Source organism: Symphalangus syndactylus, chromosome 6 (assembly GCF_028878055.3).
Source record: "Symphalangus syndactylus isolate Jambi chromosome 6, NHGRI_mSymSyn1-v2.1_pri, whole genome shotgun sequence".
Classification (NCBI taxonomy): domain Eukaryota; kingdom Metazoa; phylum Chordata; class Mammalia; order Primates; family Hylobatidae; genus Symphalangus; species Symphalangus syndactylus.
This window is the reverse complement of record NC_072428.2, coordinates 87862934-87879360: the sequence shown is the minus strand read 5'-3', so window position 1 is coordinate 87879360 and position 16427 is coordinate 87862934. Positions and strand designations below refer to the sequence as shown.

The following is a 16427-nucleotide window of genomic DNA, read 5'->3' as shown; positions in this document are numbered from 1 at the left end:
ACATTCATCTAGGATTTCTGTTGTCACTACCACTGCTAATTGAAATTAACTGTGATATATATTACTATGTTCAATAAAATGTATATCTTTCTTTAAGGAAAGAAAAAAGTTAAAAGGCTATAATTTACAGTATGAGCCAGACTATTACATTTTAATATTGTTTATAACCTTAGGTGGTTTATATTTTAAAATATTAATAATCTTCTCTTAGAGGTTTTCTGAGGTATTTACTCTTAGGTAGTATCCCTTGATTAAACCAAATTAAGATATTAATGTTATGGTAAAATTGAACAACATAATTTCTTCTGTGATATTACTAATTCCCTTGTTGTAAAATCCCATCGTGTCATTTAAATAGTTCATTCCTTATATAGGCTCAGAATTATGAAAGATCAAAGAGTAAAAAGGCTAATAACAAGTTAATTCCCCGAAATAATCAGTTTCATAACCATGCACAGTGAAAGCTGCATGTTTACAGAGGGAAAGAGAACTTCCAAAATTCCCGTAAAAAGTGAAATGTTGCTCAGTTTAGATGACTTTTTAGTGTTCCAGGAAGATTTGGGGATGGGCAGAAGACAGAACTGAAAATTACAGTTCACGATGTAGATGTCTCCTTTTTGAATATCATTAAAGGTGATAACAATGATTTATAGGAATGTTTTCCCCTGACCAAAAATGAACTGTTAGTGTGTCCTCTACTAAATCTACTGGTCTACCATTGACTTCACCTGAGACATAGGATGTGTTACAGGTGTTATCAAATTATTGATTTAAGCAGGTATTTACCTGTACATTAACTCAGAATACTGATATATGTAATAGGAAAATATTCTTGAGAAAGTACGCAGATTTTAGTGCCATTTTCTAGTTAATATGGTCTAAAAATAATAGCAAAGTACCCTTTTTTTTTTTTTTTTATTTCAGCTGCTAGGAAAGAATAAAGCCAATAATGATGCATTGAGGACTGATTCTCTTGGTAGAAACATCAAATGACAGCTAATTGCATTTCCCAATTAAAAAGTTCAAATGTATTTTTTCTAATTCTAAAAACTTCACAGTCTTAGTCTCATGATAATTTTAAAAAGTAAATTTCATATACTCAACAATGCCTTTAAAAGTCTCTCCTGGTCCTTTGCCTAGATCTAGTTGGTGGACGATTATTTTCGGTTTGTCTCAATCATCTCCTATAGAGTATTAGTCATGGCTCTGAACTGCATGCAAGCCAAGATAATAAATTGGGACTATTTTCAAGCCCAAATTATTTCACTAAATGTGTACTGCATAGCTCACAAAATTTCCATAAATTTCAGTGTTGCTCAATTACTGTCATCCCAGAATGGATCCTCCACAGTCCCTAATTTGCACCATGGCTCCAATAACCAAGTTCAGGGTAGACGACAGTCATTAGAAGAATGTGGCTTATACCCACACCAAGGTGCCAAAAAATCTAGGAAAGCAAATAGCTGGCCTTTTCAGATTTTGAGTTATCTGCTCCCGAATAAAACTTTTAACTTGGGAGGCCGGGCGCGGTGGCTCACGCTTGTAATCCCAGCACTTTGGGAGGCCGAGGCGGGCGGATCACGAGGTCAGGAGATCGAGACCACGGTGAAACCCTGTCTCTACTAAAAAAAAAAAAAATACAAAAAAGTTAGCTGGGCGTGGTGGCGGGCGCCTGTAGTCCCAGCTACTCGGAGAGGCTGAGGCAGGAGAATGGCGTGAACCCGGGAGGCGGAGCTTGCAGTGAGCCGAGATCGCGCCACTGCACTCCAGCCTGGGCAACAGAGCGAGACTCCGTCTCAAAAAAAAAAACAAAACAAAACAAAAAAAAAGACTTTTAACCTGGGAAATACTTGACATATAGGAAGAAGATTCTATGTTAGCCATGGCGGCACAAATGCCTTAATGAAAAATCTGATAACTTTTGTATCTTAGTATAGTAAAATACCTCTAACTCAAATAACAGGCTAAGTTGTGCAGGGTGTGGAGAGTGATAGTGCATGGATAGATTCTGCTCCAGGCAGTTATGCAGTCTTAAAGCTGGCAGAGCTTTTGCCTCCTTCAGCACTTGGATTCCAAGGGCATCCAGGACATTGGGCTTGCAGCTGCTAGATGGAGGGAGGAAGTGTGGAGAAGGCACAGTGAAGTCCTAACAATCTCAGGCTAGAAGTGACACATATTACTTTCACTCACTTTCTATTGGTATGAACTTGTCATATGGTCCTACAGAAACAAAAAGGTGGGAGAAATGTAGTCCCTGGCTAGGGAGTCTTATTTAAAAGAAAATTTCCCAATGGAATGGGAAGACAGAACTTTGGCGGACAGCTAGCAACCTTGGCCACAGGTACAAACGGACAATTTACAAATGAGTAATATCCAGTACCTATTAGAATATCAAATTTTCTGTACTCAGCAATGTCTTCAAGTAATCCACCACAGAGATGATGGAGATGAGGACAAGCTAAATTTAGAATCTAACAAATAAAACATACCAGTATTAAGAATTATTTCTAGACTAAATTTTAGGACTGAGGTGGCTTACGCAAGAAATTTACTGGTGAAAAGAACAACAACTAGAAGTCATCTGGGCATTGTTGTTGATGTTGTGTTACTAACGAAATCACAAACCTGATCTGCAGAAATGTTGTAGTTGAACCCTAAAGCACCTTTTGGGCTCTAAACCTGCACCAGTAACAGCAAGCGATAAAAGCTGTTTAGCCTCAAGCACACCCCTTCAGATGCGTCAGAAAGTGTTTTAGACAAGATAGTTACTCCTAGAGAACACTACCAGAAACAGTGAGATGAGCTAACCAAGAAACGTAGCTTTATGCAAAAGTAGGATATCTTTGTATTTCTTGCCTGATAGAATGAGATAGGGTGAATGGGCCAGTGATTGTTCTGTATTTCTCACTCTCATTTTACAGTTGGGAGTTTTTATCGTAGTTACCCAGCAGACAAGACCAATGAATATTATATATTTGGGCAGCAATGAGAATAGGGTAGAGAAAATAACGGGCATAATGCTGTATTATAGGTAGTCAAATGAGGAAACATCCTACCTGATGGAGAGAACTGCATGTGACCCAGAGATCCTAGATTTTATTCATTTGTTGAGACTTTACATCATCTATGGGGAGGAGCTGAATATGTTCTACACGTGGGAAAAAATGGTATGCACAGATACTTGAAATGCCAGAAGAATGGACTGTAACAGGGCTTCAATATGCATTTCCTCCTCCTTCCTTCTAGTAAGAGTCCTCAGGACTGCCCTGCCAGAAACTATACTTTTCAGTTTCTCTTGTCATGATGTAGCCATGTGATCAAATTCTAGTAGACAGGATGTGAGCAAAAGTGATACATGCATGACTCTTCAATCACTCTTGTTGCCTTCTACTAATTTTCCCATGTTCTTTTGGCCTCACAAGTTTTATGGGTCGGGCGCGGTGGCTCACGCCTGTAATCCCAGCACTTTGGGAAGCTGAGGCAGGCGGATCACGAGGTCAGGAGATCGAGACCATCCTGGTTAACACGGTGAAACCCCGTCTCTACTAAAAATACAAAAAATTAGCCGGGCGCAGTGGCTGGGGCCTGTAGTCCCAGCTACTCGGGGGGCTGAGGCAGGAGAATGGCGTGAACCCAGGAGGCGGAGCTTGCAGTGAGCCGAGATTGCGCCACTGCACTCCAGGCTGGGCAAAAGAGCGAGACCCCGTCTCAAAAAAAAAAAAAAAAAAAAAAAAGTTTTACGGTGGTATTGAGCCCATTTTAATCAGACAGATGAGGACAACAACCTAAGGAATGGCAGATAGCTGAAACCTCAGTTGCTGGACAACATCATGGACCAGGGTTACCCTAAGCACTGATTTACCTATTCGGTAGGAATTTTTCCTGAGAGTATTTTTTAAATGTTTCTTTTGTTATATATTGATTATTAAGTAAGTGAATCAGTACCTTGATACATGTCAGGACTTTTCTCAATCATGCCAACATGGGTCAAGTATTAAAACTATGAGAATGCACAGGAGGCAAAATCTTCATGTGGTGTTTTGAATAACTGATAGAGTACAATTGGAATGTTCGTAACACAAAGAGATGATGAACACCTGAGGTGAATACTCCACTAACCCTGATGTATTATTACACATTATATGCTTGTATCAAAATTATATACCTGCTATGTGCCCATAAAAATTAAAAATAAAAAACTTTAAAAAATTCTGCTTCACTGTATTGCTGTCATTCCCACGTATTTTTAGGAGAGTATTATTTTGTCCCCAGGAAACTGCTTATTGCTATATAAGATTTCTAGTGAGTCCCAAATAAACGGTCCCAAGTAATCAGTTACTTTTGAAAAATAACAATCATTCCCAGATGAAATTTTCAAATGCTGAATGTCTAAAGCATTATGGCTTAGAATCATCAAGGAGTTCACGAGCAGAAGATAAGACAGGAAAGCAAGCATTCCAGGTGAGTAAATGTTAATATGAAGAGTCCATTCTCTTGTCATTTTGAAATTGTCTTCCCTGGTTGGACCTAGCCTAGTGTAGAAATTAAAACCATGAATTTGGGAACCAGCCTACCTGGATTTTTCACTGGGTGCATGAATTTGGATAAATTAACCTTTTTTCAGTAAAATGGGACTAATAACGCCACTTACTAGGATTACAGCTAAGACTTAATGAATTTTACACATAAACACTTAGAACCATAGTTGGCACAAAATAAGCACTCCATTTACAGATACCTGAAACAGTATCACTGAATCACTGGAACTACTTATAGATTACATTTAAAAATAGTTTTTATAAGATATGCTTAGATGTTAACCACTTAAAAACATGTTCCTGTGACTGGGGCTTGAACATGATACTATTTCCCCATCCCATTCCATCTCCTTGATGCAGGCTGGTGTTACACAGTCAATGAAACTTTCTAGGAATCTAAAAACTGACTTCATGATATTAACCTCATGGAGAATACTGACATAGATGAGAGGACAGGATGGGCAAGATGTGCAGACAGGGACCTAGAAAACAGTAACTCTATGTTCCTTAACATTCTCCAACTGCTTGTTCTCCTTCTTTCATTTTTATTTAGAAACTGATCCTCTAAAATTCTACTCTAAAACTCTCTTTCAGTTCTAGTACTTATGATCTTGACTTGTTTATCCAGCTTAAAAAATACCTATTATACACTATATGCACGGAACTGTGTTAGGCGATATGAGGCATACAAATATGTAATTAACTCTCACTGCATAGATTGCAATGGTTTTTAAAATGGCATATGCAAAATAAATTCTGGAAGAAGGTAAAATTCACTATCTATTGTAATATACACAAAAACAAAATTATCTGAGAGAATGAAATAAAGAAAGATTGCTTTGGGGCAAGTCTTCATATGTTGGTATTTTATTTAATTTTTTTGAGATGGAGCTTCACTGTTGTTGCCCAGGCGAGAGTGCAACGGTGCGATCTTGGATCACTTGAACCTCTGCCTCCTGGGTTCAAGTGATTCTCCTGCCTCAGCCTACCGAGTAGCTGGGATTACAGGCGCCCACAACCACAACTGGCTAATTTTTGTATTTTTAGTAGATATGGGGTTTCATCATGTTGACCAGGCTGGTCTCGAACTCCTGACTTCAGGTGATCCGCCTGCCTCGGCCTCCCAAAATGCTTTGATTACAGGCGTGAGCCCTCACTCTCAGCCTGCATTTTATTTTGAATGAATGATAAGATGCATACAACCAGAGATGGGCTCAAGGAACTATGCACATAGAGACACGAAAACAAAAAGGCAGATTTGTAGAATAGAAAACAAAACAAAAAAATTAAAAGCAGAGAAAATGTAATACAGGTGTAAACAATGAAGTTTGAACTGTACATTAAGAGATAAAACTGGAGACATAGATTGAGTTAGAATCTTTGGATGGTCTGAATGTCATGGTAAGAGAGCCAGATGCCATTAACTAGACAATGCCAGCTAGCATAATTCACCAGACAGCTGATAATCTAACTCTACCCCACATCACTTTTATTACTTTCTTATTTTTTGAGATGGAGTCTCAGTCTGTTGCCCAGGCTTGAGTGCAGTGGTGTGATGTAGGCTCACTGCAACCTTTTCTTCCCAGGTTCAAGCAATTCTCTTGCCTCAGCCTCCTGAGTAGCTGGGATTACAGGTGCCCGCCATCACGCCTGGCTAATTTTTGTATTTTTAGTAGAGATGAGGTTTCACTATGTTGGCCAGGCTGGTCTTGAACTCCTGACCTCAGATGATCCTCCCTCCTTGGCCTCCCAAACTGCTGGGATTACAGGCATGAGCCACTGTGCCTGACCCTCCACATCACTTTGAATAATTTTACTAGCTCTTTGTTTGCATTATATTTTAATGTGTTTAAAAGTTTTCCTTTTCATCCAATTGTGAACTCCTCCAGAGAAAAATCTTCTCTTACTGGTATTAGAATCCTCAGGATATCTGTTTCTTCAGAAACAGGAGTTCTGCCTTGTTCTTATCAGTCTTTCCTCCTTTGGCCAGACTTAATTACACTGATTTAATCAAATAATTTTGAATTTTAATTTTGTTTCTGGGCAGTGCGTCTCGGTATCTAGGATATTCAGATGATATCACTATATCGGTTGGAGAGTGACTTTGATATTTCCACTGTAATATTTCCAGAATTTTTTTTTAAATTATACTTTAAGTTCTGGGGTACTTGTGCACAATGTGCAGGTTTGTTACATAGGTACACATGTGCCATGTCAGTTTGCCACACCCATCAACCCGTCATCTACATTAGGTATTTTTCCTCATGCTATCCCTCCCCTAGTCCTCCATCCCAACAGACCCCAGTGTGTGATGCTCCCCTCCCTGTGTCCATGTGTTCTCATTGTTCAACTCCCACTTATGAGAACATGCGGTGTTTGGTTTTCTCTATTTCCAGAAGTTTTCTCAAACTTCTTATAAACAATGGGCAGAAACCCATACACAGATACATGGTATTACAGCCGAGAATAAATCACCATAATTAAAAAAAAAAAGCCCTTATTACAAAGTGGATTACTGGTAATACTGAAGATGCCAGATAACACACTTAAAACATTTTTACTTAAAGGGATATCTGTCTGTCAGCAGGAGTAGCAGTCAACAAGGACAAGTTGGGTAGTTAAATGAAACGCTCAATAAAGTAAATGGTACACAAACATTTAATCCTTTAGATGTCCCATAATGCAGTCATTGAGTGACTTGGAAATAAGCGTGAGCACAGTAAGTTCTATGAGGCAAGTGTTGGGGAGGATTTACTGAGAAATAATGTTAGATATGTGCTACATAGACAAAAACATAAAGCCTGACAGAGAAACATGTTTCTTATTTTTGTAAGCAAATAAATTCAATTAGATGACAATAATGACATCGCTAAAAACATAAAACAAACTATGATTCTTCGGGAACAAGTTTCCTAGTTCTGTAAGTGAAAATCTTAGATGATGGTGATTGATAGATATCTTTAAAAGTTTATATTTAGCACATCTGAGAAAGTGCTTGAAACATCTGATTTTTTGACAAAAAATCTTTTTAACTTTTCATAATCAAGTATACTGAACATAAATGAATTACACAGCAAAGATGTTCTATGCATCTAAAAATGAATGGCATAAGTACAGAAATTTGGTAACACAAAGAAAAAGAAACAGATTGAGAGATATATCTTAGAAGTTGAAAACAGCTGAAGTTTTTTAGCAATACTTATTTACATATTTTGCATATAGTGTTATCCCCATTCAAATTACAAATGGCTCTCATTTTCATATTACCATCCTATTTACCTACTCTAATCTGTGAGCAATAAAATCAATCATTTAGTCAGTTTAGGTATGACTGAATCCTTGGTTGACCATAAGGTGAACAATTATTACAACCCTTACCTGTGAAAAATAAGACAAATTCAGGTAAGAGATAAGGTTATACAAAATGCAACAAAAATGCTACAGAATTGCCTTCATAATCAGGGTGAAATCAGAATTTTAAAACAGTATGTCATCCTTTTGTGTATGCGTAAGATGCAATCCCACACAACACAATTGGTGGATAGTATATAGCAAAGAAAACCACGTAATACGAAACCAGTGCTTGAGCGTAAACAGAGCTATTTGTACCCTCTTGTCAACACCTCACACTTTACTGTTCTAAGTTAAACTCATCACTTTGCTCCCAAAATAAAAACTTTTGATTTTTAATTTTAGTAAACAGCTTTGATATTCTCATCCATTCAACTTAAAAAATGATACTCAACTCACACTCTACATCAGTCATTAAATTCATGTTTTTAAAGAATAAAGTCTGATATCATCATTTCTATTTAAGAATTCTTAATTCCTATTTGATCCCTTGTTCAGATCTTTAAAATTCCACATCTGGCCATTAAAATAGCATATCTTCTGGTCAAGCTTCCCCAAGTCTTTCTCCTTCTAATCATAATATTAAGTGCTTTAATCATTGCATTACAGTGCACAAATGTTTGTGGTACTTTGCCTACACATTAAATCCCAAACCATTCTGACATTCAAGGCCACAGAGTCTACCATTGATAAACCTTTTGATTCAATATTACTTTTTCTGTAACAAACTATTGGATTAACCGACCTCACTAGTCTCCAACAGTGGTTGTTCATCTCCTTATATTTTTATTTTATGCCATTCTTCCCTCCAGAAACATTTTGCCTTTTCTTCTTCATTGACTTGGTTTTCAATCCAAAGTTCATAAACCTCTTATATGACTCTAATCCATAATTACCTCTTCTTTTTCAAAATTTCTTAGCAAATCTATTGCTAGTCTATTAAGTGATAATCATTTAATAATTTGTATTGCAATCTAAATTTAAGATGTATTTAATTTAGATGTGTAAGTTTTGACTACCTAATTAGATTTAAATTTTCTAAAAGGCAGAAACAACTTGTTATTTTAAAACACAAATGTCCACATAGTAACCATAGCAGAGATGCTTTTTGTTCCCCAATATCTGTTTTCCTTTTCTCAGTACAGCCCCCTGCCATTTAGCCGGATATATGGCCATTTTGAAGGTAAATATGACCAAGAGATCACTAAATTCTGGCCAGAAACAAATGAAAGAAAATGCTTTATGTGATTTCCAGGAAGTTCCCTTAAAAAGGGGGCACAGAAGAATACCATTCTTTGCTCCTAATAAAGAGCACCAGTAACAACGATAGACTCTGAGGCAGAGCCCATGCTCAGAGAATGACAGAGTAATGAGATCTGGGTGCAGACCCCTTATTTGTGTAGTTTCCCTACCTGCCCCAGTCTGTGATAACTCTGACATGAATAAAAACCAAACTTCCATAGTGTTAAAAATCACTATTATTTTGGATTTTCTTCAATTGGTAGATAGTAAGAGTCCTAACTAATACACTGGACTTTAATAATTATTAGCATAAAATGTAATAAACACTTTGTTTATATAATGATCAACAAATATGTACATTTATAGTTGAACTATGTGTCCATAAACAAATGTTAAAGTAAAAAAAAAAAATCAGGCATTTTTAGAGAAAACCAAAAGAGTGCTTCTATAAATACTATAAATGTTGAGGCTCCACTGCTATCCCGTTTTCTTCTAGTTGGCTAAAAATAGATCGAATGCTTCATTTATGGCTAAACTTTAAAAAGTACTCTTTGGACTACCTTGTCATCTGCTATTTGATGCTTAAAATATTCCTAAATTATTGTTCAAAAAGTGGTACACAATTTAAGAGCTATTGGCTACCTGTATGGAAAAAAAAGTCACTCCATATACTTTGTAAGAGATTCTTTTGTATTTTATTCCAGCAAAATCCTAGCAGAAATAGCAACAAGAAGATGTCTCTCAGAGTTCTATTTTACATTAACTTAATACACATTAGGTTCCTTTATTATAATCTCATAGTTTTGAAATTAAAAAATGAGGTAGGGCAGAGAAAGAACAAATAATAAGACATTAAGTAAACATCATACGGAGATGAAGTAGATTTTTAGTTTTCTTTTTTAATAAATACAACTAATTGTCTAAAAAAAGAGTAAGTGCTGGCTACACTGGCATTTCAATGAGCCACTGATTCCTAATAACAATCCCAATTACTGCAACAATTGGTAAAATTTCAGGAGATATTAACAGGTGAAATGACCAGTTTGTACCTATTGTTTTTATGATGCATAAGAATACACAAAGTTGATAACTATTGAAAGCAGTTTTTAATAGCTTTAAAGTTAATTTGTATAAATAAGAGCTTCTAAAGGAAAGAACTTACAAGATAAACTGATTTTCCAGTGAGCACATATTCAAGGAAGACATCATTAAATATGAGTTCCTAATCACATCTATGTCATGAGCTAGCTGTATGACTAGGGCTAGTCACTCTACTTATCTTGCAAAACAAAGACTGTGGATGTAGCAAATGCAACAGCAGGCTACAAGCAGATAAAATTAGTGCTTGCTATGGAAATCATCTTGTTCAATCATCCCAAGTTACTGATGAAGAAATAGGTACAGAAATATGACTTAAAGTATAAAGTGACGCTGATGACAGCTTTTATGTGAACCTAGTCTACCTACCTTCCAAGAAGGAGGGGAGAAAGAGGAATAAGAAAGAGGGTAGAGAAAGAAGAAAAAAAGAAAAAAGAAGTGAGAAGAAAAAGGACAGACACTAACGATTTTCATAGCTTATTTCCATATACATCAATGAAATTATAAAGCAGGTTCATGTTCAGTCCAAGGACAGATATTAAGAATTTAAATCTCCATTAATTACGAAACTACTGTTTTGAGTCAGCACTGCATAGGTACCTTTATATTATGCCAGCTCTAGAGATCTCACTGGAAGTCAGTGTTTCTATGTAATTTAAATAATCTGATAAATGAAAATCATGAGAGTACTCTAACTTTCCCCTACATCTGGGCAATATGCTCCAAACAGATTTAATGCTTCTTATGGTCTTAACAATTCTACCATCTAAGCATTGTTATCCTCCTTGTTTCACAGCTGAAGTCAATGAGGGTTTCCCAAAGGTCATCATAATACAACGTATACTGGTGGAGGTGGGGTTTATATTCTGGCTATCTGGTTTAAAAATATAATTACTGTGGAATCTAAAAGAGTAGATCTTGGCTGGGTGTGGTGGCTCACACCTTTAATCCCAGCACTTTGGGAGGCTGAGGTAGGTGGATCACTTGAGGTCAGGAGTTTGAGACCAGCCTGGCCAACATGGCGAAACCCCATCTCTACTAATAATACAAAAATTAGCCAGGCATGGTGGCGTGCATCTGTAATCCCTGTTACTCGGGAGGCTGACGCAGGAGAATCGCTTGAACCCGGGGGCAGAGGTTGCAGTGAGCTGAGATTACGCCACTGCACTCCAGCCTAGGTGACAGAGTGAGACTCTGTCTCAAAAAAAAAAAAAAAAAAAAAAAAAAAGTTGATGTCATAGAATACAGAGTCTATAATGGTGGTTACCAAAGATTGGGGTGGTTACAAGGGAGGAAGAGATGGGGAGATGTTGGTCAAAGGACGCCTAATTACAGTTAGAGAGGAGGAATAAATTCAAGACATCTATTATATAAATGGTGACTTCAGTTAATTATGATATATAGACCATAATAATAACTACGTTAGGTGAGGCTTTGTTAATTAGCTAGATTTAACCATTGTACAGTGTGTGTGTGTGTGTGTGTGTGTGTGTGTGTGTCAAAATTTATACATGATATTATCTTTCAATTAAATTTTTAATTTTATTTTTAATTATTATGGGTACATAATATTGATGGGGTTAAAATATATATATGTGTGTATATATATTTATATGTATATATAAATATATATGTGTGTATATTTATATTTATATATTATATTTATATATATAAATATATACATAAATATATATGTGTGTATATACACACATATATACATATATACACACACATATATACACATATATACACACACATATACATATATACACACACATATACATATATACACACACATATATACATATATAATATATATATATACACACACACACACACACACACACAAATAAATTCCTCACCTGCCTCATGGTATGTGACTCTGGCTTTAAGTAGCATATTAATAATCAACAAGAATATTTTTTAGCTTCTATTGTGAATCAGAAAGTTCTAGTTCCCGCAAAACATTTTATTTTCAGTAGCTCTGTGGCAAGTATTCGCTTACAAAAAATAAAAATAGGTAGCTTAGAGAAGTTAAAAATGAAAATTATAAAATTCTATATATCTGGATGAATAGGCTTTGCTTGATCTTTACAATACTGTGAAGTAATGGGGAAGTTGACTTTCCCATATTACAAATATAGAAACTGAAAGCCTGAAAGAGAAGGTTGATGAATTTAGCAAAAAGAAATACAAGACAATCAGTTGTTTGAATTTCAATAAAAAATAAATACCTTCTTAGTAAAAGTGTATCACAAATATTGCATGAAGCATACTTACACTAAAAAGTTATTCATTGCTTATTTGAAATTTACATTTAATTGGACATCCTTTATCATATCTGGCAACCCTATAGAAAAGTGACCTAAGGCCACCAGCTAAAATCCATCTCTTCTGACCAGTTTCACTATGTGGTGCTATTGCCTGACTTTATAGCTCAGACATGTTTAGATTCCTTCCAGAGTTCTATTTCAGTTTCCTTGTCAACTCACTGTAAGCTTCAATTATGTTCTTTAATGTCCGAGATAAAGAGAAAGCTGCATTTAGGCAAAATTATTCTAGTTGACATGCACTATTGTAGAAATGCCTACTGTTTCCGATTTTCAAAGTACTTTTCATCATATTATCTCATGGATCACAATAACCCCTAGGGGATAAAATGAGGAGTTATTAAGGTTCCACTTTTTCAAATTTAATGATTAGGTCTCAGAAAGTTTAGGAGACCTACCTAGGTTCTCACAGCTAGCAGGGACAGCCTAGCCTGAGGGTCAAGTCTTCCATGTAAAACTAAGTAGAAGTAACATATGTGCTGTTGCCATTTATTGTTAAGATAATTAAAATACTGAAAGACTATTTTTGACCTCTGGTTTAACATACAGTAAACAGGGGTGAGTCCTTCTATATTATTTTGCTTCTATCAAAATAATATGATAAGTACATATAGTCTCCCCAAATTTTTTTTAATCATGTCATTTCAACAAAGCTGTGTTTTTGTGTTAAAAACACAGTCTTGCAAAAACAGAAACACAATCACCCACTTTTAAAATTATGACATTGTCTCAATGTCTTTACTAAATACTTGGTTCTATTATATCATTATTGTCATAAAGAGCAACTCGGTAACAGATTCACTAAACTAAAATCCTTTCAAGTGTATTCCCTAGCAGTCAAGTGGGCTATTTTAAAGACCTTCCTGTAACAGGTAAATAAATTCAGCCTGTTATTTGGTGAGTCATTTTGCTTGCCAAACTCTTACTTAAAACCTAGGTATTGTGAGTGGGCACATGGTTGCTTCCACAGCTAATGTTTTAGAAAGACTAATGCAGGACTTTTCTCGGTCACTTTGCCAGCCAGAGACCTCCGGCCAGTGACGCCCCTGCCCAGGCCTTGCTTGGGTCCGGGTTCACCGCAGGAGACACCCTATCTACTCTGCCTGCTGGTCAGCACCTGGCCTGCACTCCAGCGTGGATCCCACAGCTGCTGTGACTGTGCACCCAGCCTCTGGTGGGAGGGGGTGTGTCAGCAAGTGAGTGCAGGCTCTGGTCCGCCATTCCAAGTGCTGGCACAGAAGCGGGCTCTATTGGGGGCTTGTGGCTAGATCAGGCATGTCATAAGTGACTCTCATCGTGGACTCTGGCACCTCGAATGGGGAAACGTGGTGGCACCCAGGCAGGGGTGCCCCTGACCCCAAAGCATGTGTTACAGCATGCTAATTATTTAAGTCCCGCCATCTGCAGCCTGATGGACGGTGGCAGGTTAACAACGCTGTCAGTCCCTTGCTCCACTCTGGTCCACGGCTCCGGGGCTGGCTCAGCCCTGCCACTGCTTCCTGATGTGTCAGGCAGCTGTCCTCCATCAGCGGAGGGCAGAGGGCCATAGTGTTACAACTTTCTTTGTACCCGATTTCATGGGTTCTTGACACACGTCCAAGAAGAATGAGGTTACGTGGACAACTGAAGGGTGGGGAGGGCAGAGAAGAATCTTACTGAGCAATGAGAAAGCTCTTAGAGGAGAAGGAATGTATGGGTCATCCCCCGACGTGATGTCAGGTGGTCTCTTGCTCAGTGTGTTTGACTCTGGGGCTTTTATGGACTCTGAACGGGGAGTTCATGTTGATTGGTTTGTAAGTATGCAAAAAGGCTAAAACGAAGGCACCTTTCAAAGGTGGGCATGACAGTGTAAAAAACCAATTAGGAAAGGGTACATACATGTAAAATAGGTGAACGGTGGGGATCAATCAGACGAAAGCACATCAAACAAGAAGGGAGGTTCTCAAACTAGTCCGAGGATTTACCCGGGACTTGTAGCTAGGCTTTAAACTGTCTTCAGCTTGAGGGCAGTGTTTCACTGGAAACCCGTCCCATCTTCGTAGATTTTTGTCTGTCTCCTACCTCTATCAAGACCACATGAATTCTGCTAACTATCTAAATATGTTTTCCAAGATGAAGCGAACAAATGTCAACACATTTGAAAATATATGATTAGCATTAAAAAATTAAAGCCATCATCCCTCCATTAGCATTTGAAATTAAAGAATTACAGAATATGTTTTATTAGTAATTTTTAAAGTTAACTGCTATTTGTTAAAAGAGCCATTTTTGAAAAGGATTCATAATACAACTTATCTTTCCATCCACCTCTTGATCCCCATGTCTTCTCTCCCATTTTGCATGCATTCTTTCCTTCCTCTCCTCTTCTTGTTTTTCCTCTTGTAACCCTTTTCTCTCTTCCTCTGCATCATCATTTTATCTCTGCTACTGGGCTCTTGGTTGCTATCATTCTATTTTCTTTTAATTATCATTTCCTTCTTTCCCTTACTTATATATGGAATATTGTTATGATAAAGGATATATGAAAAGACTTAAAAGCTACATAATGCTGTAAGTTACTGACAAATACATTCTTATATTTGTATATTATAGGATAGGACATCAGATGTCTATTTCGTATATTTTAAATTATATCAGGTCTTACAATTTATAAATGTTTTATGAGACCTGATATAATTTTAAGGTTTATTACATCAGGTTTATTATGCGCATGAGTGGTGTTGTCTTTTTCCTTTATGTTGTCTTATATGAGTGTTATATAACATAATACTCAAATTTTAAGTCTTCTGATAATAGTATTTAACATGTTAATAAATTAACAAGATTACGTTTAGAAGGGTTCTACTAAAGTGAACAATATTCCATAAAGGGGAAATTCCACTATTATAAACTATGTAATATATTCCCATCAGATAACAATACAAATATTTAATTATAACTCATTTTTTCAATATTTAAATCAAACTTGGCTTTTCCTAGTGTGTTGGACTTACGTGGAAAAAAAGTTATTACTGATTTTACCATCTGGCATCTGCAACCCTGCAGAAGTTACATGGTTTTTACCTAATTTGAGTACCATTCGTTCCACTGATATCCAGATACTTTCATTCATTGCTATAATATTACAATCCAAACTTACATATTTTCTAATTTTTATTTCACCCTTATTTTCTGCTGTGACTTTTTATATGAATAACTCAATTTGTTAAGCATGTTTAGGACACCCAAGTCTCAAGAAGAATCATGCTGTTTAAGGTCATACTGTAGCCATTTAAAGCCAAATTACCTAGCATGTATCCCATAACTCAGATCATGTTTGAGAAAGAAAATGCATTTTGTTTTTCAGTTGCTCTAAAAAATGGAGAAGGTAAAAACACCAATAGACATCTCACTTAAAGTGTTTTCAATAGGTTTTCAGGATGTCCCAGGAATTAATTTTTCATTTTGTTATAGAAATTACTATTTCTCCTTAGTCTTTTTTATAATACACATCTATAAAAAGATTTTTTCACTTTAACATAAATATATTCATCTTCATTGAGTACGTATGATCACTGAGATGCACTCAGAAGTAATATAACCTGACACATAAGAAAAACTATTTTCTTTGTGATTTCATTTTATTTCTTGCCCTACTCATTTTAACAGATCCACATTTACTGATTAAAGAAGCACATTAAACTTTTGTTACAAATTTCAATCACAGACCTAAAATCTGAAGTAAATATTTCAATTAATTTACAAAAGTTCAATTCAGTTCTCTAATGTGACTCACAGCTTGGTGCATGCTGAGCAGCTGGGCCTTTATCTCAGAGCTGTTTTAAGATCGACGGTAATTTCCTGTTCCAGGTATATACCTAAGGATACC

At 36.5% G+C, this 16427-nt stretch overlaps 1 protein-coding gene across 11 annotated transcripts in view; it reads right to left on the bottom strand.

Moving 5' to 3' along the window:
- The window catches only part of CACNA2D1 (calcium voltage-gated channel auxiliary subunit alpha2delta 1), a 518973-nt gene that overhangs the window by 143447 nt on the left and 359099 nt on the right, over positions 1-16427 (bottom strand). The gene's annotated exons all lie outside the window — the stretch shown is intronic.